General features: G+C 39.4%; 1 protein-coding gene and 1 long non-coding RNA gene across 2 annotated transcripts in view; one reads left to right on the top strand and one right to left on the bottom strand.

Annotated features, from left to right (window-relative positions):
- Positions 1 to 1,565: 1,565 nt before the first annotated feature.
- SEMA6D (semaphorin 6D) overlaps positions 1,566 to 26,284 on the top strand; it is a 171,179-nt gene continuing 146,460 nt past the window's right edge. Inside the window, exon 1 of the mRNA XM_059181458.1 lies at positions 1,566 to 1,586. The gene's annotated coding sequence lies outside the window, so the exon portion shown is untranslated. The remainder of the gene's footprint in view (positions 1,587 to 26,284) is intronic.
- Positions 14,147 to 25,385, bottom strand: LOC131836241 (uncharacterized). Its single transcript, XR_009355551.1, has 4 exons — positions 25,278 to 25,385; positions 24,116 to 24,207; positions 22,555 to 22,632; positions 14,147 to 15,454 (listed from the first exon to the last, which is right to left on the bottom strand). It is a non-coding gene; the product is annotated as an uncharacterized LOC131836241 (long non-coding RNA).

A 26,284-nucleotide genomic window follows, 5' to 3' on the forward strand; every position in this document is an offset into this window, starting at 1 on the left:
GTGGCAAGGAGTTACCTGCTTCTCTTTCACCTCTTGTCTTTTCTGAAAGGTCAACAAACTTTCCGCTTAAAGAATCCTCTTCTTAAAATTAGTTTCAAAGTCAATGTGGAAGGGCGATGGTGGTGGAGGGAAAGGGAAGTAATAGAGGTTGTGGATTTATAGGAAAAATAATTGCCTTTATTTTTTTCTCAAAATGTATATGGAGTTTGGGGAAAATAAGGTGATTCTGATGTTTACTATATTAACTCTCCAGATGAATTGGACTTTTTAGTGTAAGTACCTTTCCAGCTAAGAAGGAAAGCCAGTGTTCAATACAACTTAAAACACACTCATTAGATTTTTAAATATATTTAAGAGTTTTGATATGCTTTCCAAATTTGCTTTTTCTATTTTCTTCCATTTTTGAATCTCACTGTATTCTGGAATGTTGATTTTCTTTTTCTTTTTAAAATCCAGTCTACTTTTGTATACAAAATACTGTTTTGGCCCTAAGGCTAAGAATGTTCTAGGTGAACTAATCAATCAATTTTTGCCCATTAAGAAGTAGCACTAAAATAAAAAGAATGCTAACCTTTAGATGGATTTGGTAGCAGTTTGTTAAATAGGTTTTGTTGTTGTTTTGGGGGGGATTTTTTTTTTTTTTTTAAATGGCAAAACAGCAAGAAGAAAAGCAATCTTACACCTTAAAGGGAGGGAAAGTTCCCAGGTCCCAGGGAAGTATGTGACATTTGAGGAAAACTTTTTCAAATCTCGAAGTATTGATCAACCATAGCATCACTTGGTGGTGGTGGTGTTATTTTAAATTAAGTTTTTCCTCGCCCAAGTTAGAAAGTATGCATATTTAAAATGTAAAATAAATGCTTCTGCAAAGGAAACTAGGAACATGGCATGCTGTTCAGCTTAACTGAACACCTAACTCAGCAACAGCTTTTGCACAGTGCTGTTCAAAATACCTTCCTTCAATTTTGAGACTCCGAGGCTTATAGAATTGATAGGGTAACTGATTTATTTTGTAGGATGTGAAGCTTCCAACTTGTTATTTCTAAGTTTGGGGTGTTATATGACTGAACCTGTTGATAATGTGTGCTCTTCCAGCCCAGCTGTTAGATTAGAGCAGTTCATGAAGAAAAATGAGATACGATGTTGCATTTCATGAAACAGGGTGTTTCGGCACAAAGAGAAAATTTTCTTCACTGTGGAGAGAGATAAAAAAAGACGTAGTGGTTCAGAGATCTTCAAGATGTTGAAAGTTAAAGAAAATAATAAAGTTTTACAACTACAGTGTCTTGACAACCACAGTATTTTTATTCCAGTCTATTGATGGATGCTTTTCCTTGGCCGAACATATTCCTAATTTAATAGTGGAATTAAATAGAGCAACTGGGTTCAGGTTAGAACCCAACTTGGCTTAAACCATTCTATTCCTTCAAGCAAGAGAAAATGAAATGTGGATTTTCTAAATTAGTAGACATACCATAGCTAGTTCAATGCAGTATCATGGTGGCAAAAGTGAGAAGTAATAGAAAATTAATCCATTTCTCTTTGCTTTTTTCAGATTTTGGCCACACAAGCCAACCTTCTCCAAGGTAAGCAACATTATACTCTTCTCTGATTTGTTGGAAAAACCCAGCATAATGTTATTGGCTTTGGGTATATTTTAACGGTATGGTGTTTCAAAGTTGTGAGTGTGACATTCAAATGGTGCCTAAAATTATTTTTTTGTTGGTGGTGTTAGTGATGAAAGCACCCTACAGATATGATTTGATGGCTCGACCAAGGAGTGGACCAGAGGGAGGGAGGCAGACAGAGAGAGGGAGAGAGAATGGGGGCACAGAGAGAGTCTCTCTCTCTTTTTTTGCTTGATTAGCTCTTTTATGAAATAGCAGACTCTTGGTTTCTGATATGCAGAGACAGAAGGTTTCTTTCTGAGCAGCAGCTGTGGCGGGGCTTGCACCTCTCCTAGAGCCTACTTTGGAGAAATTAAAAGCAGAGTGCCCCTCAGCATGGCCCCAGCTCTTTAACTCAGCCGAGGCCTTCCTGTCCAGGTCCAGCAGGACAGCATTAGCCAAGTCGTTTAACTTTCTAGGAGTATCTGTCCAAAGTAGCAATTGAGGATGCGTTAATCTTATTAAAGAACACAATAGGCATCCTTTTTTTTTATTTCATTAGGAAATCAGGATGCATTTGATGTGCACCATCTGGTTTGTGAATACAGGAATAAGTTTTTCAAAAGGGCACATTTCCAAGTTCTATGTTTCATATGCTTCAGAAGGAAAAACCCATAAGCAGCTCTATTTTTAATGAGAGCAATGCTAAAGTTAATAAGATTGGGGTGGATTTCCAGTATGTGCCATTTCTCCTAAACTACATGTGTTTGCAGTACGTTTGGCAGACTTGTCCTGTTTCGAGGCTGGGCTTCCAATTGAAAAATTTTAAAGTTCTCCATGTGTTAATTGGAAAATAGGAGAGAGGCATTATTGTAGTAAGCAGCTGGCTCCTTAGGTATTAATTATAGCTCCATCTATCATAAAGAGTAGTATTTTAAAATTACCTCCTGTTATTTATTACGTTAGTTTTAGGAACTGTAACTTTTCAAATCATACCAAAAAATCAAGTTAAACATTACTAGTGGTATTGTATTTTTTTAAATGTCTTTTAAGATGCAGTCATTGTTTATAAATAGAAAGTAGTAACAAAACAGTGAGAAAATACAGTTTACTATTGGTACTCTATGTCTTGTCCTTAAAATATGCTTTTAATCCAAGTAAAAATATAGTTCTGGAACCTAGCCATTTCATTCTACATTCTAGCTCATACAGGAACATCTTTGGATCAGAAAAGCTGCTTTAGAGGACTAATTCCTTCAGCTTCCGACATAATTTTTGAAATTCTATATAGTAACAAACATGATTTGTGAAGCAATGTGATGCTCTCCTTAACCTCTCAGTAATTGGAGGCATCTTCTGTATGTATTCCACAAGTCCGGCTCAGGCTGATGAAGGAAGCATAATTACATTACAGGCAATCTCATCTAAGGTAATTACAATTGTCGCCATCAATCCAATTAAAGAGGATAACCAGCTCTACTGAGTCAGAGGCATAAACCTTTCCAACTAAGTCCAGGCTTTGGGATACGGGCATGATTGAGGATTTTGAGAATTTTCATTTGCCAAAATACTGTTGCTTATTAAAATAGATAACAATGTTGAGAGCAAGGGGGTATGGGCAGAAATTGCATATCAGTAGAGTTGTGCTTTTTTTTTTTCATCTGCTAATAACTTTCTTATTTGTAAGCACAGAAATCAGAATAGATTCCCAACACCAAAGCTCCAGGCCACCCAAAATATTTATGAAAAGATTAACACAGCATCACAACACTGTAACAGTTCACTGTATACTTCCGGTTTCTTATCCTAAATCGGCTCTCCATTCAGTTGTTCCTTTGGAGACCTTCTGTCTTTTCCACTTAGAGATACAGTACACCATCTCCTGAACTCCATCTCTGTCTTTGTACTGTATGGGAGAAACTGCCTTGAGTAACACCCCCCTGAAGCTCTCACGGTTTTATCCGGGGTCAGTGTGCATCGCCATGTCAAATATTGCTAAGAATTACAGAAGCGTAATGGCAAAAGGATATGATGCCCTTCTTAAAGACTTCACCTCCATCTGCGTGGTCCAGACCAGCATATAAACTTTAGATATAGAACCCAGAGACTAGGAAATGAGAATGATGTCACTCACTGTGACTATGGTTTAGAAGGGGGCCAAGAGAGATTGTATATGTCTACTTTGGACGATATATTACATGAAGATAGTGGTGTTTTCTTTGTTTATTCAGTTTGAAAAGATGTAGGAGATAAATATCTTAGTCACAGGGCAGGAGGGGAGAATTTACCATCTAAGATCAATGGTTCCCTTGGTCACCACTTGGCATTCTTTCAGTGTTTCACACCCTGGCTTTTCTATTTTATATGCAGAACCATCCACCTACTTGATCATTTCCTTCTCATATATTTTCAAGCTCTCCCATGGCCACCCGTGCTCCATGTCACTCTTAGATGCCTCTTTCCTTTGTTGATGTTGAGAATTCCAACCTGCTTTAGAACTTACCTCCAGGGAACCAGTTCCCCATGGAAGTGGAAGAGGGGCCAGAGAAAGGACTAGGTAGGAAGAGAGCTGGGCTCAGCTTTCTGTTTCTCTGCTAACCAGATCGAAGACACTGAACAAGCCACCAAAGCTAGCAGAGTCCCAGTTTCCTCATCTGTTAACATCTATTCTGGAACCTCGTGGTAAAGAGTATCTCAAATAAAATTATAAATGTGAGAAAAGTCCTTCATTACATATACATACAAATGTGAGGGATTATATATACATATGTTTAGTATTATTAAGCCCACTCCACTTTGGTCATTTCTTTCTGTTGATTCCTTCAGCCCCTGCAATTTAAATGATACTTCCTAAAATGCCGTACTTCTATTCCTTGGTTAGTTGTTTCTACACTCCCTGTTTCCCATTGAGTGTTTAAGAAACCCGAAGGCTGGCACCATGTTGCTTACTTCTTTTCTGTTTTTCTTAACATTTAATTTGTTCTCTGACTGCCTGCCCTAGGATGATATGTTGAGATATTGTGCAGTGTTTGTTCTCCCCTTGGTTTTCCTCCCACCACTGCAAGTACGTGGCCCAGCTTGGGTCTGAAGGAAACATGCTGTGGTATCAGACAATAAGCATGTAAAGGGCCAGGGTAGGAACTAAAGGCCAGAAGCCCTCTCCATTGCTTTGACAATAACTAAAACCATGGTCAGATGCTGAAGGATGGAGAGGAGGAGGCTTCAGTAATAACCGAGGTTAGATTTCTCATCTGTCTTATAACAGATATCAGGAACCAAATTAACTTAATTTTTTAAAAAATATTTTATTTGTTTATTTGAGAGAGAGACAGTGGGAAAGAGAATGAGATCACAAGCAGTGAGGGAAGGGGAAAGGGAGAAGCAGACTCCCCACTGAGCCGGGAACCCAATGAGGGACTCAGTCCCAGGACCCTGGGATCATGACCTGAGCTGAAGACAGACATTTAACCAACTGAGCCACCCAGGTACCCCAAATTAATTTTATTTTTAACCGATGAAGAAATGAGAGATTTTGTGCATATATAAGTTTTTGCACTAAAGTTTTACATAAAAAAATGATCAAGATATAATTGTTATTACAGAATGTAATTCCTAAAAAGATTCTAGAACCTGTTCAGTCACATAAAAATAAAGCCTTGAAAGAACAATAGAGCCTAGAAGATCTTGAACTACTTAACTTCTTAGGAGTAGAGGGGATGGTATCCCCTCACCCACTGTATTCTGTTGGTTACACAGACCAACTCTGATGCAGTGCAGCAGGGAACTACACAAGGTCACCAATAACAAGAAACAGACTATACTGGAGGCTGACTTCATATCTACCTTGATTTTGCCTCCTTTAAGTATTTCAAGGAAAACTGGTGTCCTCAGGATGGTGGTCTGAAGATGATCAAGAATGCGATTTCTTGGTTAGATGATGATATGGTATCCATTTATTTTACTAACCTTTTCCTGGCCATTGAGCGTGTGAGCTATTGAAACAAAAGCCTACTGGTGATCCTCACTGGAATCCTCAAGGCCCAACCATGAGCCAACTCAAGTTCTAAAGGTAGATTCTGGCAATGGGAATTTCGATCACTAAGCACAAATTGTGGGATCTAGACTCTGGTACTATTCTTGCTACTGCATTGTAGTTTCCCCATCTCTAAAATCTAAGAGTCAAGGGAAATTATCTATGTTGTACCATCTGGTGCTATCATGTATAAAATTCTAAGATTCAAAATTCTTTAAATCAAATGATAAGGATCACATCAGATGTTCTTGGTAGAGATGAGGTCAAGGGTCTTAGGATATATTTAGTTGACTTGGGGAGAGTAAAGCTTTCTTTTTCTTTTTTTTTAAAGTACATAAAATCATCAATGTTTCCTTCACTCAGTACCACATCTTGTAATTGACTCTCAAGAGGGGGTTTCCAGCATGCCATTTTGGACTTAACTGGTGTGGATAGATCACAGATCAACAAATTAACAAACAAACACAGATGGTCAAACAAACAGCCTTATAAATTTCCCACTCTCTCAATTTATAGTTCTAGAACCCGAGACCCATAAAGGTTAAGATATTGTCCTAAGGTGACAAAGCAAGTTTGTGGCCGCAGATTGCAATAGGGCATGCCTGAATCCTTGTCCTCTTCTACACATCGACTATACCAAGCTGTTGGAGTATTTTTTCTCTATTTACTATAAGTAAATATATGCTTATCTTTTATTTAAACAAACACACATGTCAAGAAGTAGAGAATTATTGGTTTCAATGGGACAGTGCCAATGTGTTTAAGAAAATGTATTCATTAAACAAACAAACAAAAAAAGATACTTTCAGGGACTAGCACAGTCTCAATTACAATATAATTCCCTATTTTGTGACTCTTACAAGTGAGAAATCCTGTTCTTACATGAAGAAGCGTCTTTGGAGAACCATGCGGTATGGGTTTGTATGGACCTATTTATCTTGACACATTTGGTATTGATGAAGCACTGGGAGGGGTTCCCTGGCATTTCTCTCAGGCAAGAGTAGCAGGTGGTAGCTGAGTGGTGGTTCTGCAGACAGGCAGGAGGCCTCGGGGGAAGATGTCAGGCTTGTGCTGGGCTTCTGCCAAACATTTCTCTGGTGACTTTGTTTTCCTGTCTCTTCTCTTTGTCCCTTTCTTATCTCTTTTTGGGGCTCTCTGTACTGTCTTTGATAGAACTGAGGTCATAATTTGGCCTCAGAGAGTGTACTGTAGTACACTCTCCGTTCTCAGGATTTTTATTTAAAAGTTTTCCAGCTTATGTGTAAACAAAGATTCTGTTCTTTTCACAGTCAAGATAATATTATTATGGAATGGCTCATTTGTGTGCCAAATGGGAGTAGACTTGGATTCTCTGCCATTTCCTTAAAGGGCCATCATGGTAACTTCCCTTTTTAAATGATGTAAAAGAGGTAGAATTCTTTTAATCCATAGATTATCAATTCATAAACTTCTCTTCCTTATGCTCTATCATTAGCAACTCTCTATCCTAGACTAATCTAGATGACCTAGTAATGACCAAGAATTAGATTAATTTTGTGTACTAGGGTTAGTTTTACCTGTAGAGGAATTTTCCCCATAGACTTCACCAAGAATATGAACTCCCTCCCTCCTTCATTCTATTGGAAAGAGAAGACTATTCTTACCATACTTGATTTTCTAGATTTCCATTAAAATTGCAAAGTTATCATCTGTTATCTATAAGGAAAAAGACCACTTTTGCGGTTTTTCTCCATTATTCTCTTCATAATTCCCATAATTTCTGCAATTCTCTTCATTTTCCCACAAATTAAATAGTGGTGTGTCAAAAATACAAGCATCAAATAACCTCCTATGTCTGCACACACACACACAACACACACTCACACACATAAACACACGTGACCTATAAATGTATATTATTTAAAAAGCACTGGTGTATTTAACTCATGAAATATTTTCTCTGGATCTGTATTCAACAAAACATCTCAGTCCCCCTGCCCATACACAAAAGCAACATTTTACTTATCTGATGTATATATTTCTTAACCAGACTGTCAGCACCTTGTTTGTTTCTGGTACAACTAAATGAACATTGGTATGTTGAGTCCCTTTCCTTTAGAATTCTATTGTAATCCCTAGTATTTTCCTAAAGGAAGAAGTATACATTATATGAAAATAATCATAAACACATCTACTCCCAGAATTATTACAGAGCACCCTGCTTTTGGTTAGTCTGTATTCATATATTTTATTCCGGTTCACGCTTTTAAAAGAAAAAACTAGGCAAACAGTTAAGGATTTGATGTGTTCCTTCTTTAGCCATTAAACTCACATAAACACTAAAGGCAATAGTTTAAAATTATGTTGTGAGTTTTCTCTGATCTCAGATGTGAAATGTTCAGTAGCCACTCTAGTTCTGCCGACTCAGATTGTGTAACAAAATGAAGAATGGGGCAGCAATTAGATTAGTGAGTTTTACCTTACGCATCTCTATTATCCACACAGTCCATCACATAGAGCTTAATAAATAAAACTTTAAATAAATGAAATAAGCAGGTATAGATGGAGGGATGGTGAGTATACCAGAAAAAACAAAAAACATGTTGACGTATACAGTTTGGGAGTAATTCACTAGCTTATCATTACCCTCATGTCCCTATGTATACAGAGCTCAATATAAAGTACAAATCTGGATTCATCCATTTAGAAACAGAAAACTGAAGCCCTTTTTAGAGCCCATTTTATGAGTTTTTTCCTATTTGAGTATGCATTACCTTGAGCTGCCCCTCTATTGAGGAACAACTCCCTTAAATATTTGAAGGTATGTACGCAGGTCTTAATTGACCCCAAAGGAGAGCTTTGAAATTCATGGCTTCTAAAACTTACTTAAATATAAAATTGAAGTGTTTCTGCCCTAAAATGCCATATGTATATGATATGTAAATTGTAGGACTTAACTAAATTTTACCACCTGCAACCCAATCCACCTGGCTCCATCCCCTACCTCCTCATGCAGAGCTCCAGTAGTCTGTACATTTTCCCCTCCCCAGATCCTCCTGGGAGTTCCCAGATGATGTCTCCCATGTGTCTGGAGCAACCTTCATAGCTTAAGTATTTATTTGAGGCCCCATCAGGGACAACACCCCCCACCAGCAGCCCTCCCTCCTGCCCCTACTGCTTCAAAAGCTCCACTGACCTTTGCAGTACCTACTGGGCTCTGTACATGTACTCCCTTCTGCCTAATGGCCTTGTCTTTATTGGTGGCTTATCTGGTCTGGTCACTATCCTCTGGTGCCTCCTTTGAAAATATCCAGACTATTCCTTAGCCTGCAACAGAGTAAGGAGGATGGATTCTGTGGTTAAAGAAGGGTGCTGAAGAGTGTGGCTTGAATCCCAATGAGTCAAATGGTTTAAGTTCTTTCAAATTTTCCTTCTAGCCCCCACTTTCCGCAGGACTTGACCATGTTTCCAGGTTACTAAGACGGAGACTAATTTGAGTCATAGGTACCATGTCATAGGCAGGCTTCTTGTTCCTCACCAACACCTAAGACTTTTACATGAGTAAAAGCATCTCACCTGAGTCTCTCCTCAGAAGGATGGGTTCTTCCTGAGAAAATACTTAGTGCCACGCCCACCCCCAATCTACCTCTACTAGACTTCCACTGGACATTGTATAAGTTCAACACACATTCCCACAGTGGCTTCACATTTAACCACACCCCCCACCCTCAGGAAAAACACTGGGTTCCATGTGAGTAAACATTTTTTTTTTATATCTTCGCTGTTAGTGTGATAAAATTTTGCCAATATGTCTAAACCTTAGCAGCAGAGAGTAATGGGCTAAGGCCCAAGCTACACTCTCACTACAATGTGCATTTATAGTTTTCCCTCTTTTAAATAAATACTTTCTGTAATCTGCTTCCTTCCTAGATATATTATCTTACTAGTTCATAGTACAGTAATTTATTCTTGGTACATTTTTCTTTCCAAACTCTTAATAGAAATACTGTGTGCTGAAATATTAAAGAAGAAATTTTCTCAGAATTTACTTATTTTTTTTTTACTGCTGAAGAAAATAGTTAATAAACTATAGAAATGCCTGATATGATTGTTTCCAAGGTAGAGTGCAGAATGCAAGAAAGCAGGACAGGGAAAGGAAATAGATACTCATTTAGCTCACTTCAAAGTGGATTAAGTTATTTAAGGAATGACTTTATGTTATATGGCAGTTAAAAAGATTTTAAGACAGCTAGACGTGTTCAGAACATATGTCTTTATGTGACACATGGTAAATGGCACACAGATGATTGAGGTTCAGCCTTCATTCCTAATGTATGTGGCGCCTGAGTGAAAACCCCAACATAATGGAAGCAACAGCAAAGGCACCTGTGCCAAAGTTACACACAATAGATTAGCCTACCACCCCCAACCTTCCTACACACACACACACACACACACACACACACACAGAGGAGTGTAGAACTTTGCTTCATACTTTTGAAGAAACAATGGCTTTTGCACTTTTCTACATTTCAGCTGCAAAATATCTGGCCTTTTTTAACTTCCTAAATATCTAACAATAAAGAAATGACTCCACAGTGTCGGTGATATATTTTTATGACCGAAAACCCATATGTGTTAAAATGTTTTTTAATAAATTTTTAAAGATGTGGAAAAATAAGCTAAAACATTAAGTGAAAACCCAAAATATAGAACTGTATACACTATATAATGAACATGTGTGTGCATGTTTCTGTGTATGAAGTCCACAACATGTTTATCCTTAGGCTGTTATAATTACAAGGAATTTTTTAAGTATATTTTTCTGTGGGATCCCTATTTTCTATAACAAGCATATATTAACTAAATAAAAGAAAAATGGAGCATTATATAGGAAAACAAATCTTTCAATAGAACAATGTTGATAAAAACCTAAGACACTTAAGATTATTGCAAATGTTACTGTCCTAGAGTGCTAGAAAAAGCATTAGTTTGGGGACACCTGGGTGGCTCAGTCCGATAAGAGGCTGCCTTCAGCTTGGGTCATGATCCCAGAGTCCAGGGGATTGAGCCCTGTGTCGGGCCCCCTGTTCAGTGGAGAGTCTGATTCTCTCTTTCCCTCTGTGTGCTCTCGTGCTCTCTCTTTCAAATAAACAACAAATCAATCAATCAATCAACCAATCAATCTTTAGAGGAAAAAAAAGCATTAGCTTCTAAGTTCATCCCTTAGGAGTTACTAAGGTAAAAGTTGAGAATGCAACAGAATAGAATATTCTTGAGAGAATGGTATACTGACTACAGATTTTGTAGTAAAACACTATCTTTGATGCCAATCCTGTGGCTGTACCATTTTCCCTTTGCATGTTTGGATTTGTAATAGATTCCTTTAAAGAACTGAAAGTGAATTAACTTGTGGTGACCAAACCTGGGTGCTCATGAAGGCTCACTAAGACAGAAGTTTCTACTAAGGAAATAAGCATTTTTGAGAATAAAATGCATGTACAGTACATGCCTACCTAAACAGAGGAAATTTAATATATTTATTCCTTTGGGGCAAAATTAACACAGTGAATTTCTGCACAGCTGAGTAATGCCTTTAAAAATTGGTATGCTGTAAACGGCTGTTGTCCAAAATGATTCTAGGAGGGCTAAGCTTGTGGATACCTTGTGTTCCTTTTCATGGATATTACTTCTTTTCTCTAGTTTTCTGTCTCTCGTATTTTTTTCTCACCATCTCCAGCAGCCTCAAATCCTTCTCATTTGCCCCTTGCACTGTGCCTGGGTTTGGAATCTGTTGGTTAACGGTGTGTCCAAGAGCGAGGGCCTGAGGAGATTTTGTGTGGGTGAAGACCTAGGGGCTTGAACACTTCGACTTTTTGATACTGTTTTGACAAAACAAAGGCCTTTTTGCTTAGTTTTTACTTTTTTGTTTTATTCTAGATAATTGAGATTGACAACTAGTGGCTTCTTTTAATTGATGTAATATCAAACCATTATTCTCTTGCCAACTTGATACAAATCTGGAACTTTCATAACTTCTTTTCTAGATCTTGGAGTTATAAAAATCTCAACAGTATTACATTTTAGAACTGATGTAAATGTGTTTACAAGGAACATAGAATAACGTTTCATGGCAGTAAATTTTGAGTGACCTGGAGCCTAAAACTACAGATTATTTCTTTTTCCATGATTTTTGGAAGAAAGAATGCTGCTGATTATTCTAAAATCTAAGGAACTTTAAAAATGTAGATCTACATAGCAGAGCTGAATAGCTACCAGCATAGCACTGAGAAAGACCTCTCCCCCATGCACATATACTCCTGCAAAACAAGCAGATTTCATCTGAACTCGTTCTGTCCTACCTTGTTGTGGGGGAAGGGGAGGTTTTGAATCTCATTTATTCATTCATTAGAAAATGTTTTAAGCTCCTAGTAATTTCTAGCACTGTTCTAATTAATATGTTATTAATTATTATTATTAATATGTTATTAATTCATCACCAAACATTTATTATGCTTCTGTATCTGTCAGGGACCCCTCCAGGTGTACAGTATACACAGCAGTGACCAAGACAGACAATGTCCCTTCTCCCAAGAGCTCATACTTCTACTGAGGAAAAACAACAGCAAAGAAATGCATTCATAATACAAAAATATTAGTAGTGCTCAGTTTAGGGTGAGATACTGAGATGGGTAACACTTGGCCTTTGCCATCATGGTGCTTACAGAATAAATTGTAAATAAGAAAAATGCTTATACATGCAATATATCAGGACTGTTAGGAGTTCTTTGAGCTTTTTTTTTTTTTTTTCTTCTTTTGAAGGTTAATGTTTGGGAATATTTGAATTTAGGACAATTAATATTAGGCAGCAGTTACTTTTCATTCCCAGTTTCAATTCCTCAAAAAATGTCAGCCTAGTTCATGGGTGGAGGACTGTAATACCCCTTTAAGAAGCTTAAACAAGTGAAGATTGAATCAGGGGAGACACACATGTACACAAAATATGGTGCTGCTTTATAACATGATGACCAAACATATCCCTAAGCCACTTCCCTGGGACCTCTCTGGATGACCAGGGAGCAGTGTGTCTTTGTTTGCAGGCACCTTCTTGCAGCAGACTTACGAGTTTTCACCTCCCTCTGGTCATGGCAGCCAATACATAAATAATGCAGATGACTATGAGTCAGTTTGGTTATGGGTACCAAATGCCTTCTTTAAGTTCACAATTTTGATTTAATTCTTTGCAGCTCCTATCTGTCTTCCTCTTCAGCCTCTGGATCTCCAAGAGGGCAGAGCTTCCTAAGTTACTTTAGATCCTGCACCGGCCAGAAGACTAAATGTCCACTCATAAGCCTCCCTCGCCCCCCTCCTCACCCCATAGTCTTCTACAGGTGTCTTCATAACTCCCCTGATCCTCCTGAGTATCTTTGTGCACATATGAACTCCTTCATACGACGCTCCTTGAGATTTCCCACCCTATAAGTGAGTGGGTCCAGGATCTAGGACAGTGCAGGACATGCAGTCATTGTAATGCAAGGCTTAGACGTCAGACGGTACTGGGGTGCTGGGGTGGTTCAGTCCATTAAACATCTGACTCCTGGGGCACCTGGGTGGCTCAGTGGGTTAAAGCCTCTGCCTTCAGCTCAGGTCATGATCCCAGGGTCCTGGATCGAGCCCCGCATCGGGCTCTCTGCTCGGCAGGGAGCCTGCTCCCCGCTCTCTCTCTGCCTGCCTCTCTGCCTACTTGTGATCTCTGTCTGTCAAATAAATAAACAAAATCTTAAAACAACAACAACAAAAAACATCTGAATCTTGGTTTCCGCTCAGGTCATGATCTCAAGGTTCTGGGATTGAGCCCCTGTGTCAGGCTCCTTGTGCCCTCACTCTCTCTCTCTCTCTCTCTCTCTCTCTCAGTTATATAAATAGATCTTAAAAAGAAAAAAGAAAAAGAAGCAGTCAGACCACCCTGCATTGGAAGTTAGACTCTGCCAGTTAGGGTGTGTAACCTTACCAATTTACTTAATTCTTGGAGCCTCAGCCTTCTCATGGGGGATTAATGACAGTAACTGCCTTATGGATTCATTGAATGATTAAATGAGATAATATTGCCACCATTTGCCAATATTTGGTTATGTTTTTATTAATATTTACTCAGTAGCTATATTCAATAGATGCATTTTTTTTAATGCTCTGATATATATCAACCACAATCTATTAAAGAATAAACCCACAGTGGCTGGAACTCAGGGTGAATCCCTGGAGCACACTAGGAAATTTTCCTTCAACCCAGTACATACCAGCTTTCATGACTTTACCGTGACAGCTTTCTCGTAGTTAGAATGATTAAAATTAAGACTTCATTTATATATGTACCACCTTGGATGTTTAAAGAAAAAAGTGTCTGCTTATGCATTTATTTTTCAAAAATGAGGAAGTCTTAAAATGTTTCCCCCACGTATTCCAAAAAAAAAAATGGCCTTATCAAAGAAAATAGATAAGGGAGACCCAAGGGGCATGAATTCTAATATATTTGAATTTTTGGTTTCAGGATCCTTTATTACTACATCAATCCAAATGATGATAATAAAAGGAATAAGAAGTGTGCCATACCTAACAGGGAAATTCTGTTTTATTTAACACTTAGCAAGGCCTGGGCAGAAATTTTCTCTTTGTGAAAGCATTTGCATTAATAAAGCAAAAAATGAAAACCATTTCAGATGGATTGTTAAAATCTGAAATGGTTGTGAGGTTTGCATTTTAAATGAAAAATATATGCAATGACATGCAATAGCCAATTACTAAAGACTATTTTTCTTCTGAATGTCTGGTAACACATGTAACTTCTAACACATGTTAAGGCTCAATTCAGATATTCATATATTACCTCCACCTTGAAATCTTCCTATAGTTTAGATATATCCTTGTTGGAGCACCTGTAGTCTTCTGTGCACATTCTAACATGATCATGTCATACTGGAATTAATCATTTACTGACCACTCACCCTCTGTCAACCGTGCTCTTCTCAAGTAACTGGACCTTAACTTAAAAAATCTCCACTTCCAGGACTCGGCTTGGCTATGGCACAATGTGGATTTTTAAAAAATAGGAGTGTGTGGATTTTGGACTACTTGCCATTGATCTCCAAAGCTGAACCTGAAGAAAAAAATTGTAGATGGGTCTGGACAGGGTGTCATTTAATTGTGTAGCTATTTATGTGGGTAAAGGATGCATGCATGAGAGATTTAGATGTGTGCTTTTTAAGTGCTGGAACTCCTGGTGTCCGAGATGGAAAAGTCAATGTCGAAAATAGAAGACTAGACACATAATGTCGACTGTACACTTTTCTTCCTAACTCTCCCTCCCGTCCCCCTTTATGGGATTCAAGCCCCAGCCTTCTCGTCTTCTCTGAACAGTTCTATGACTTTTAGACAGCACAGCACATATGTTGAGAAGTATTATTTTAGTCCCTCAGCTGCTTCAACTCAACTGCTAAGAAACAGCTGATTTTGGCATACATGCTTTTTTACACCTGAATTTCTAGTCACATATTAGCCCAGGGCCAAGACTTGCAGCAGCAAACTTAGCTGCCAGGCGTGAACATTAGCAGGCATGAGCTGTTGCCTTCTCTGAGCTCAATGGTAAGTCGTCTGCCAAAGTCATCAATCTACCTTGATCTCATTGTTAGTTGGGTTCAGGATTCCTCTCAGAAGCTGGAGCTTATTATTGCTTCTCCAAAGTCTCCTCCAAGGTTACCTACAGTCTGTAGGAAAGGATTAGAAGAATTCATCGCCTTTCAGACTTCAGTCTGTTGCCTGGATGCTTGTAGGAAACTGGCTGAGAAAATCAGAAGTTGATTATGGGATGATGAAAAAATAAAGGGTCTAAGGGGACCATGAGAAGCAGTTGCTAATGGGACAAAGTTTTGCTATGTATTATGTGGTGACATTCACCCTCTTTGTTGTCTCTTTAAGGGAGTGGTTGATAAAAGTGTATTTGTCAGAGCTGATATAGACAAATTTTTATTTGCTTGGTATATGACATGGCAACATAAATAGGCCTTAAGGAAAGAAGGAAATGGCCAGGTTTATATGTTTTGTTTGGTTTGGTTTCTTTGTTGGTTTTCTTCCCCACTATAATAAGGAAATATCATAGAACATTCTTTCTTTAAGAAGTATTTATCATAGTGCCTAAATATACACTGCAAAGTTAAATTATTTGGTTTAGATCCCTTTCTGTTGACCAAAGTTAAATTACCCTGAGAAGACTCAGTTTGCCATCTATAAAGTGGGATGGTACCTAACTCTTAGGACTGAACTAGAGATGATATGAGTTAATCTGTGAACACTTAAAACAGTGCCTGGTACAAAGTAAGGGCTAGATGCGGTATAACTATTGGGTACTCTCAACATCTTCTTCTCATTTGAGTTCTTTTCCTCCAATTGAGATTTTACTAGGCATCCATTTGGTATGGTCCTGATAAGATGTCTATTCTAATTCCTGTCTGTTCTTCCCTAATTGAGTTTATTCTCAAGGTTAATGCATCTTCATTGATTTATCCCTGCGAAGGCAGAAGATGGTTCAGAGAATATTCAAACTGGAAGAAACAATTTTGGCCCCAGTCTAGCTTGCTGGGTGACCTACCTTCTCTGGGCTTTCATGCCCCATCTGTCTGTAAGATGGGGATAATACCATAGGCTCTCTTTCAGTGCTTGGATTGCTAATAATAATAATAAAAAAAAAGGAACATAGCAATTTGTCAACGTAAAGTCAATAGGTTGTTAGTAATTGAAATAAGACTATCCTGGAAGACAAGCTCATTTTTTGAAAAGCCACCCAATCCAAGGAGAGGTGCTGAGATCTTGACCTAGACAAGCAGTCCTTTGACTGAGTCTCTAAAAGGACTGCCTGGGGAAACAGAGGAGGCTAGACAAGCAGACCAATTGGTTGGTGCTATGGTAACGCTTTTGGAAGAGACTTCCTGTGCTATGTCTACACAAGCCTCTGAAAAATGAAACATCCAATCAATGAGTTGTATTGTTCACTTGACTCTTCAGCCGATCAATGTGGCTGATCTCATCACTGAATTAATTGGGTGGCTTTGCTCTGATGTGGCTACAGGGACTTGGGTGTTTTTTCTTATAGAGATAGTAGAGTTAATCTCCACTCTGCATTTAGCTTCACGCTTGACCTTTGCCACCTCTCTGTATCGAAAAGAGTAGAAAGAGGAACATAGCAGAATGAGAATAATCTTAAAAATAAGTGTACATGCAGGTAGAGTGGAATGACTGCTGTGATACAGAATCACCTCCTGGGTAACATTGAACAAGTTTACTGAGCACAGAGGTTTCTTCGTCTAAGAAATAATGGAGCTAATAATAGCTTTCTCTTATGGTTGATATGAAGATTCCAAGAGACAATGCGTTTCAGCCTGCCTGATAAATAATAGAGTCTGAGGTAGTATAAATAACTCTGTCCATCGGGGCCACTTCCTGAATAGAGGTGAAGGAGGACTTTCTGGAGGTGACCCAAGGGCAAGAAGGCTCTTCCTCAGTCCCTTTTGAGTAAGGGAGAGTTGGGGGCAGCTCAGTGGATAAGAGTGTGTGCTGCAAGACTCAACCATTGGTATTTCTGGGCACCGAGTAGTTTCCAAGGCAGTGAAACTTGGGCAGAAACAGTCAAACCACTAAAGAAAGACCTGCCTTAGTCACCATGTAGACCACCATGTAGACCAAACAATACTTCCCTGTCTCTAGGGTCTTTGCTCCTGAGTTTCCCCGCTTCTCCCCTTTGGAGGAAACTAAGCTACTAATTCGGTGAGTGTGTTGTGGAGGTAATGGAGGACAGCCTTATATCCATCTTCAAGCCTTAGTTACAGTCATGCAGCTGAGGGCGGGATTGTTCAAACCCATGGACGACACGTGCTTTGATATGTAGTGGGAGGGATATGGCCTCAGGAGAAGGGTTATGTTTGGCCAGTGGGTCTGCAGACAAAAGCCCGTGTAAGAGATCATGTTCTCTGGCCCTGGACAAAAGAATTGGAAGAACAAGGCGGTGAGTTCTAAACAAGCTAATTCTGTTTTCTTTACAGCAGTTCTCCCTGACATGTGGTCCACAGACCAGCAATGCCAGCATGACCTGGGAACTTGTTATTAATGTAGAATTCAGGCCCCCAACCTTATGAATCTGCACCTCTGGGGGTGAGGCCCAGGAATCTGTTTTTAACAAGCCATCCTGGTGATTTGGACACTCATTAACATCTGAGAAACTCTGGCTTACAGGACTGCTCTGTAATCTGAATTTGGGGCATTAAAAGGGCTGCTTAAAATGAACTGATGTTGAGCGTAAAGGCAGTTTTTGTCTGTGTTTTTTATAACATTCTTACTTAGAAAAATATCAAGATTAGCAGCCCTGTGTCAGTTTTGTTGGCCTGGGAAATCCAAAGGTCACAGACACTGATTTTCTCTGAGGACCTTCTAAAGCCCCGATTTTTTTATTTTGTTTCCTTATTCATGTTACATCTACTGGTCAATACAGGATGTGAGTAAGGGAACAGCATGCTTCAGAAAAGGGGTGATGGTGACAGGGAAACTGGGGGGTTACAATATGGCACCCATATCTGAGCTCAGCCCTTGGCAGGTATTGGCAGATCACAGTGTGGTGACACTCCTCCCCTTTGCCCAGACACTAAGCATTAATAGATATTAATGCAATCGAGGACAGCACTGACTTCCTAAAGAGTGATACACAAGGATTGTGACTCGTGTGTACCCATCCTGGGCATGTTTTGAACAGAGTGTGTCCTTTTGCAAGGGTTCTCCCATGTTATTGTATAGTTGTGCCTCAGAGGGAGGGTCCCTGAGGGGAGGGGGTAAGAACAACCACTTCAGTACATCAACAGTCAGTCCGCTTTGTTCGCAATGTCAAGGCAATAGAGACTTCTTGTAATTTCAGGGAACAGGGGAAAGAATAACTAATATTTAAAGTTTCAAAATTAAGATGAACATGCAGCCTCTGGTTACTTATTGATCCAGTCCTGGGTTATTTTTAAAAAGCAAATCAGCCAGCTGTGCTGACACTCAGTGTATCCATCTTCCCTACTTCATCATGCTGTCAGCACGCCATGATCTAGTGGGTCCCACAGGCAATAAATTAGGGGGTGGTTGTTGCAGCTGAGTGGTTGTGCTTGCTTTTTTAAAAAAAAAAAATTACCTTCTATTTGTGCAAATATTATTTCATTGTGGGTGTGTTTTTTGCTTTAGGTTTAGAGGGGTTTAGAGGAATATATCCTATCTACCTACCCCTCCCCTGTGGCAAGGGGAAGCTGGGGCAGACCAAACTCTAGCCTGATCCCAGGCTGCATGACTAGTGACCACTCCTGGAAAAAGAGACCCAGTCTAAGTGTCCTGCTATATGCCACCCTGTTTGCCAACCCTTGGCAGCATGGAATCCTGAATGTATACAGTAAGAAGGACCTAACAGAAGGGGAGGAAGGACAGTGGGCAACACCCAGGGTTGCGTGAAAGGACAGCTGTGTGGTGCACACAATGGGCCTATCAGCTCACATAGATGCGCTCTTTTATCCTCATTAGTTCACAGTCATGGTAAGAAGATATCTTAGAACTCATCCAGCCTGTTCCAGTCTAAATGGTAGCATTTTCTCAAGTCTCCCTTGGGTGAACATACGTGCATGCATGCTTGTGTACCCACTTACAACGACAGGTGAGAATCCCAGCAGCTCTCATCTGCAATACTCACTCATGTCATAGATACTTGTCTCTCCCTTTTTGCTAAATAAAACAGAAGGATTGCCCAATGTCCTAAGCCACAGTCACAGCTAGAGACAAAAATGTGCGAGTTATAAGCTCTGCATGTCCGAACTCTTCTCCCAGGATAGAATCTTTATTTCAGCTGAATTAGCTAAATGCATAAGCCCAGTGAATCAACAGTAATGACTCACTGTAGATCTTCCTTGGCAAGGAAGTCTAAATCTGTGCAAAGAAATCACTTGTGTTGGATAAAGTCATTGTGGGGTTGTGGGCAATTTTCTGTGGAGCCTCAGAGTGTCCAAGTTCACAGGCACGGTTTGTCTCACTTCCACATGCTGTTCTCAGATGCTCCTGTGCCTTGGAGAACTGAGAAGTGGCTACAGTCTCATCCCACACTCCCCAACCCAACCCCCTCTGCACAGAACACACAGTCAGGAAATCCTGACTCGATTCAACTCCCAGCTCTAGATCTTCCATTTCTGTGGCTTTAAGGACCTCACTTGACCTTTCTTTGCCTCAGTGTTCTCACCTGTCAAATGGACATAATTCAATCGATTTTTACCTTCTTCACACTATTGTTATGGAGAGCTACCAAGAAAGAATATGACACTTCACAGCATAAAAAGTTTATGAAAACTGAGAAATTATTAGTCTTCAAGTATCACAATTTAACCCCACTTCTCATTTTCAGAGATGTGAAGGCTGGGAATTGCTGCTTCCTTGATAAGTAGGGTAGTAACCCAGATGGTGCTGATAATAAGGTGGAAATTTCTTCTGGTACCACTGAGAGAGGCCTGATTCAACAGGACAAAAACTCACCCAAGAATCATCAGGGTAAATTGCTGGTGGTTGAGGTTATAAATTACTTCCTGACCAAAACCTTTTGTGGTAGCTTTAAACCAGCAAGCCTCTTTGAATCTATGCAGGCCAAACCCAGCCATTGAAAATACGGGAGTGATTGCTGATTCAGCTACCCTCATTCGCAAGGAATCTCAAAACTTGAGCGTAAGAGTAACCAAAGTTCAAATTCCTTGTCTCCAAATGAGGCTGAAATTCTGCTTGTTTTCCACGAGATTTCCTCTAATGTTGCTTCTGTCCTGAATGTGAAAGAGGAGTAGTATACTAGAGCCAGGGATGTCAGCTGAGCCCAACACACCATAGAAGCTACTGGAGAACCAGCCCAGGTCTGGAAGAGCTGAGTTCCTTCTTAGTGCCCTTGGTGCTTCAGTGCCTCTCTCCAGCTTTCCCTCTCCTTGCTCCTTCCACCTTTCTGAGGAGGGTCTGGAGAAGCAAACCCTAAAACAAGCATGGAGTGTGAGTGACTGACTTAAGAAGGGTTCTGCGGGGAAACTAGCAAGGAAGGAGGCAAGAAGGACAGAAGAGAAATTTGGTAGGTATGTGAGTTCAGGCAAAGTCTCATTCCCGCTCTGATCCTATGGGGAGCTCTGGAGCATAAATTATACCTTCAGGTTTGTTCCATCGAAGGCTGGGAATCTGGGCTTTCATAGGCCTGCATTGGTCAGTCATTGGTAGGGCCATCTGAGAACTGTGAACTCCTAGACACTCCTGCATTTACCTGTAGCTAAAGTAACTATAAAAATCCCAACCCAATACTTAACATTCATTGAGTGTTTATATCTGCTAGGCAACTAGTTTGTGCACTTTACTTACATTGACTAATTTAATCCTCATAATAACCCCACTGTGTAGGTAAAATTATCATCCTTATTTTACAGACAAAGCAACTGAAGCAAAATAATGTTTTCTGATAGCCAACCTATCTTAACTGACATGCCAGTCAATAGAACAACTCTTAGGAGCATGCTAGAGTGCATCATGAGATGAATGACTAGAAGTGATTCGGTGATTCAGCTCTGAGAGTCTAGTGATTCAGTAATGAGTCTCTTTGATACAAACAGTGTATAAGATACAAACAGCATGGAGGTTCCTCAAAATGTTGAAAATAGAACTGCCCTATGACCCAGCAATTGCACTATTGGGTATTTACCCTAAAGATACAAATGTAGTGATCCAAAGGGACACATGCACCCGAATGTTTATAGCAGCAATGTCCACAATAGCCAAACTATGGAAAGAACCTAGATGTCCATCAACAGATGAATGGATCAAGAAGATGTGGTATGTATACACAATGGAATACTATGCAGCCATCAAAAGAAATGAAATCTTGCCATTTGCAACAACATGGATGGAACTAGAGCGTATCATGCTTAGCGAAATAAGTCAAGCAGAGAAAGACAACTATCATATGATCTCCCTGATATGAGGAAGTGGTGATGCAACATGGAGGCTTAAGTGGGTAGAAGAAGAATAAATGAAACAAGATGGGATTGGGAGGGAGACAAACCATAAGTGACTCTTAATCTCACAAAACAAACTGAGGGTTGCCGGGGGGAGGGGGTTTGGGAGAAGGGGGTTGGATTATGGACATTGGGGAGGGTATGTGATTTGGTGAGTGCTGTGAAGTGTGTAAACCTGGTGATTCACAGACCTGTACCCCTGGGGATAAAAATATATGTTTATAAAAAATAAAAAATTTAAAAAAAAAAGATACAAATAGTATTTTATGAAGAACATGCAGTCCAGACGAGTTTATGTTCTATCACACAGTGGTGACCATGATGGACAAGGGAGAAGGTGCAGAGATGATGTACCCAGAACATTTTCAAGGGCTCATGCCAGGTGATAGATGGGGAAACTATAAACCAACATATTTCAAAGTACCTGGAGCCCAGAAGACAAGATAAGACACATATAGAGATAGCTATAACATCCCTCTGCTTTAAATTGGGCCATCTCTGTAATCTGTTCTTCACACTGAAGTGAGAGTAATTTTTAATTTCTCTATAAAACAAATATGAGGGTATCAGGATCCTGCTTTACAAGTCCATGGATGTCTTCCCAGTGACCTCAAGTCCGTCCTTGAACTAGACGTGCCAATCCCTCACTAGTATGCCTAGTCCCCTCTGCCGTACACAGCGACTCTCAGTACCCACAAGAAATATAGTCAGAACTTTACACCTGCTTTGTGGCATAGTCTTCTTGACCCTCACCCACTTTTTTTTTTTTTTTAGCCTGTCTCTACATAGATGTCACAGGGTCTTAGAAGACTTCCTTGCTTTCCCAAAACTGTGTTAGGAACCATACCTGCATATCCTCACAGCTCTGGGTATTTACCCATATTATTGTGCTTAGCATTCCACAGCCTTGCACATTTCCTTTAGCCTGAGGAAAGAAGATAAAACAAGTTATTAATGGCTTTGACCTGGGAAGCTCTATCAAATGCTTTCTGGTAGGAAATAAGTAACTTTTTTATCATCTTTATGAAAACCTTACAAATGTATTCATCACATTTTACATAATATTAAATTAGGTGGGGTTACCAGAATTCTAGTTGTGGGGGAAAAAAATCAAAGTGTTCTTAAAAGATTAGAAATTATTTCATCAACAAAGCTGAATTGAAATATGGCAAATGCCAAGTCATCCTCCAAAGAACACAAATCCGGTAACACAAATATAGCATAAACATGGTGGGAAAACACTTAGGACACATAACTAGCCAGGAGATAAATGTGAGTAAGCAATGAAGTGCCATTATAGAAAGAAAATGCAGGACAAATTCATATTTCCCAGATGCATTAAATGAGGTTTGACATATTGGTCTGGGAAGAGGTCTTTAGCTCCATGTGGCTCCAGAAGAGTGGGACATCCACTTTTAGCCATCAAGTCATAAATGACTGAAATATATTTTGAGGAGATATTAAAGAAAATGAGGTTATTTAAGATAGACTGGAAGAGGGCATTGCTATTTCCGAGAATCAAAATGCTGCTGCTACATTATTAAACTGTTCCAATTAACAACATGCTACATTAATGAATGTTATGTCATTTAGTTTTTACAACAGCCTTGCAGGTTAAATATTATTGTCATCATTTCACAGATTTTTTTTTTTTTTTTTAATGAGAAGGTTGAATTGTTCTTTTGAGTTTGGGAGAGATCAAATGGGCCTGAGATTCTAGTTGACAAATCGTTTTTCTTCCCAAAGACTCTTTGGGGAAATATCTTGCTCATGGGGAGGAAGAATAATTCTAAACCAAAGCCATTTACCTAGCTTATGGCCTAATTGTTGTATGCTATAATAATTTTTAAGTGATTAAAGTGAATGAATACATACACACAAACAGTGATAGAATATTTAGACTAGCCAGTACTGACGGTTGCAAAAATCTCTCTCCCTAAGAAGATGGGCAGTTATCTGCCAAACATGGTGTAGATGTGTGGACTCTACAATTCTGATGTGTATGTCTTGATTAGTAAAATATCTATTGAGAATACATACAAAAATATGAATGTTTATTTACTTAAAAATTACATGCATGATTGTGTACTACTACTAAATTTTATACATTTACAGAAATGGAATTTAAAAGGATGCAACGAACTATAGGCAAATACAATTTCATGTTTTTTCCTCTTATACTCCAATAATAATAATTTTCTTTTTTTAAAAGATTTTATTTATTTATTTGACAGACAGATTTCACAAATAGGCAGAGAAAGAGAGAGAGGAGGAAGCAGGCTCCATGCTGAGCAGGGAGCCCGATGCAGGGCTCGATCCCAGGACCCCAGGATCACAGCCTGAGCCGAAGGCAGAGGTTGTAACCCACTGAGCCACCCGGGCGCCCCTAATAATAATAGTTTTCATACCTTTGAGCAGCCACACCTCACTCTGGAGACCATTAGTTAAGATTCTCTGGGTTTGAAGAGTCAAGAGATTCTGAAAAGTCAGGAGAGGGGGGCTAGGGGAGAGGGAGTAAGGAAAGGAGGGAAGAGAGAGAGAGAAGAGGGAGACTGAGCATTCGTAGACTTTTTAAATGTATAGCTTGTGCTTAGATCATCGAGGCATACAGAACTGCTTTCAGTACCCATGAGGAAAACTCCTTCCAGGCAGACAGAGTTCCTAGGCCAGAAGACTTCTCCAGTGAAGCTGTTGAGTAAGATTCAGGCCCTGGAATGAGTGTGTCACTCAACGGGGAGCTCTGACAGCATGGTGGGAAGGGCTGCCCCAGCCTCGCTGGCTCCACATGCAATCAGAATGCTAAGGCTACTTCCCTCACAAAACCTCAGGACAGAAGCGCAGGCGCCAGCTTTCCTAGATGTACTGATGCAATGATCTGTGGCATAAAGGAATGTGAGTTTTCTGAGCATGTGAATGTCCTCTAGTGGGCATGTCACTGATGTTCCAACTCAAAGGTCCTCTTTTTAATAAAAGTGGCCAGTAACACCGAGTGTGGATTTTCTAAATGACTATCATCATTATCTTCCCAAAGGCTTGGAGAAATGGAGACCCTTCAATAAAACCCTTCCTTTGTCATCCTAAAAAAAAAAAAAAAAAAAAGTAAGTTTTCAATATTTTCAAAGAAACCAAGAAAGGTGAATTAAAGAAGGGCCCTGAGGCAGTAGGTAGGTCGTAGGTTTTTGCTGTGGCAGCTGCTACTGTTATTTTTCTGTTTTCATGAATTTCCCTTCTATATATACCATGCCCATTTTACACTCTTTTAATTTTGGAAATGCATCACAAGCCCTCTTGTTCAAGAGGGTGGGGTGTCGACCAAGTAACCAGGAGTCAGCCTTGAATTATCTACCAGAAAATATCAATATTTTGGCTGATGGCAATGTTCCATGTGCATGCAATTTTTTGTTTGAAGGATATTCAGAATTCAATTTCCTAAGGTTTAAAATCATTTGACAGAACGGGAAGCACAAAGGAACACTAACAGTAGAGGCATTATATGAAACAAGAAAGAGAGTTGCTTACCAAAAAAGTGTAATTCTGCACAAACAAGCCGGTAGAAGAAAGAGAGCTCACCTTCTCTCCACAGCCAGGTTTTCCTTGTTTGGTATGATGAGGATGATTAGGGAAACAGCTGTCACAGGTGGTAGCACTGACTTGCTTGGCAGCTACTCCCAACCTCCTCCTGCTCTGGTGATGTGGGTTGAAGATGGGGGCAAAGTGTAAAGAAACAAAAATAAATTCATCTTTGTCTCTGACATGATTATTCTCAGATCCATTTATAGCAAATGCTGCTTTGAGATCCGTCTGTTCAAGGAACACCACTGAGAACATATAATGTACTCAATAAGTAGAAATCATGGTGATGTGGAAATAGGTAAATGAAACAATTAATTGATCCCATTGATCTGTGTTCTAACTTTTTAAGTTTGACCAGGGTTAAAATTCTAGCTCTGTCTCCATCAGTTATGTTCTCTAAATCACTTTAATTCTCTTCTCTAAACCATTACAGTTTCCCATCACTAAGATTCACATGCAGTTGTAAGAAATGGTACAGAGGAGAGCCCCTGTACACTTTATCCTCCAATGGTAATATCTTACACAACTATGGTACAATATCATACCAGGATAAGAACATTGGTATAGTCTAGATAGAGTATAGTTTCATCACCACAGGGATCCCTCCTATTTCCCTTTTACAGCTATACCCCGCCCTCTCCCCATCCCTTGGCCCCTGACTCTCAGCAACCACTCACCTCATCATTTCAAGAATGTTGTATAAATGGACTTACACTATATAACCTATTGGGATTGGCTTTTTTCACCTGAATAATTACCTGAAAATTCATCCACATTGTTGCAGGTATCAATAATTTGCCCCCCCTTCTTTTTTTTTTTTTTTTTTTTTTTTTTTCTGAATAGAGTTACCTGTTATCCTATCCTGCTAGCTTACTCATCCACTAATACCACACACTTTTGATTACCTGCTAGGCATGTACCACAGTTTAACTAGTTAGCTGCCGAAAGACACCTGGGTTATTTCTGGTTCTTGACTATTATGAATAAAACTATTATAAAACTAT

The sequence above is a fragment of the Mustela lutreola genome, chromosome 7 (genome assembly GCF_030435805.1).
Source record: "Mustela lutreola isolate mMusLut2 chromosome 7, mMusLut2.pri, whole genome shotgun sequence".
In the NCBI taxonomy this organism is placed as follows: Eukaryota; Metazoa; Chordata; class Mammalia; order Carnivora; family Mustelidae; genus Mustela; species Mustela lutreola.